The sequence below is a fragment of the Anas platyrhynchos genome, chromosome 28 (genome assembly GCF_047663525.1).
Source record: "Anas platyrhynchos isolate ZD024472 breed Pekin duck chromosome 28, IASCAAS_PekinDuck_T2T, whole genome shotgun sequence".
NCBI classification, from domain to species: Eukaryota; Metazoa; Chordata; class Aves; order Anseriformes; family Anatidae; genus Anas; species Anas platyrhynchos.
Window position 1 is genome coordinate 1838142 of NC_092614.1, and position 1880 is coordinate 1840021.

Consider the following 1880-nt stretch of genomic DNA (forward strand, 5'->3'; position numbering starts at 1 on the left):
TTAAATTGATTTATTTGGGGATTTCACGTTTAATTTCGGGGGGGAGGCACAAGCCGTGCAGCTCCCCACATCCCACCTGCCCCCAGTGCTTTGCGCAGGGCTGGGGACACAGCCTGATGGCTTCAGAGCAAATAAGTGGAAATAACGCAGGTTTTAACAGCCGTAAATTGGGCCGCTGATGGGAAACGCACGGATTTTGGTGATGAGGGAGGTACCAAAGCATCGCCTGGGGTACCAGCACGAACACCCTGTGCTGCTCTGCGAGCCCAAAAAGCCATCGGCTCTCACCCGTCACCGGAGCCACCCCACCAGGGCGAGCTGACGTGAGGGACCAGGCCGAGGGTGCCAGACACAAGATGTAGCTCTGGAAAAATAAAAAATAAATACATAAATTAAATAATCAAAACTAAATCAAGCCCTAGGTGGGACAGCAGCCGGCAGAGCCACGTCCTCGGCTGCCCCGTGGGCAGGGTGAGGCCGAATTGTGGCGTGTGGGGAGCGGGCCCTCCCCAAAACCCTTGGGTGCCGAGCGGGGTCTGTCACCCAGAGGCGTCTCCCGAGCCGAGAGAGCAAAAACCACCCACGAGGACGTCCCAGCGAGCTGGGTGCGCAGGAAAATGCGCTTTATTTTAAGGCGAGATGGCCCAGGAAAGGGTGGGAGGCCGGCTGGCGGGGGTGGGAAGCGCCGGGTGAGGTACGAGAAAGGGAAGGAGTGGGCGCCCTGCGAGGGGAGCGGGTGAGCTGCTTTGAAGCGAAGGAAACCGAATTGAAGCCGCATCCTGAAACGGAGAAGGGGGAAGAGAGCTGAGGGTTTGGTGTGGGTGTGCGTTATTAAAGGGCTCCTGCGGGGAGGTTTCGTGAGGTTCCTTCTTTTGAGATAGGTTCTGGGATGAGATAAGGGGGGGATCTGTGGTGCAGCTGGCCCCGGGTGGGAGCAGGGACAGGGACAGGAGCAGGGACAGCGACCTGCCCTGCCCTGCCCTGCCCCGGCCTTTGGTTGTGGGGTCGGGATCTGATGCTGCCGGCCTGGCCCCGAGCTCTGCAGCACACCCCAAGGAGGCACCCATGGGGGCTGCGTGTCCCTGCTCGAAACGGCGAGAGGGAAAACGTGTGTGGGAGTGGAAGTAAAAAGAAGTAAAATGAAGTAAAATTAAAAACTAAAAAGAATTTTAAAAAATGAAGTAAAAGGAAGTAAAGTAAAGTGAAATGAAGTAAAGTGAAATGAAGTAAAGTGAAATGAAGTAAAGTGAAATGAAATGAAATAAGTGAAATAAAATAAAATAAATAATAAAATAAAATAAAATAAAATAAAATAAAATAAAATAAAGCAAAATAAAATAAAGCAAAATAAAATAAAGCAAAATAAAATAAAGCAAAATAAAATAAAGCAAAATAAAATAAAGCAAAATAAAATAAAGCAAAATAAAATAAAGCGAACTTCCGAGGGGGCACCCGGATTTGAACCAGGGACCTCTTGATCTGCAGTCAAATGCTCTACCACTGAGCTATACCCCCGGCTGCCGCTGGGGCTCCCCCGCGTGCTCTAAGTGCGCGCCGCGGCCCCACGCGTGGGGGGGCGCGCAGGGGTCCCGGGGGGGGAGAAGGGGGGGGCGCGCGTGGGCTCCCGTGCAAAGGGGCCGCGCACCACGCGCGTGCACGCGGGGAGCCCCCCTCGTGGGGTGTGTGTGGTGGGGGGGGAGTGCCGCGTGTGCCCCCCCCCCCTCCCAGATTTGCTCACTTTGGGGGGGGGGGGCGCGCGTGCAAGGCCACGTGTGCGCGCGCGCGCAGGGAGGGGGGCGCGCGTGGGTGGGCGCGCGCCACCGCTCCGCCTCCCCCCCCCCCCAAAAAACCCCTCCCATGCTTTTCCCCCTCCCTTTTCC

General features: G+C 55.7%; 1 non-coding gene across 1 annotated transcript; it reads right to left on the reverse strand.

The window, feature by feature from the left end:
• Positions 1 to 1443: 1443 nt before the first annotated feature.
• TRNAC-GCA (transfer RNA cysteine (anticodon GCA)) lies at positions 1444 to 1515 on the reverse strand. Its single transcript has one exon. It is a non-coding gene; the product is annotated as a tRNA-Cys (tRNA).
• Positions 1516 to 1880: the final 365 nt, after the last annotated feature.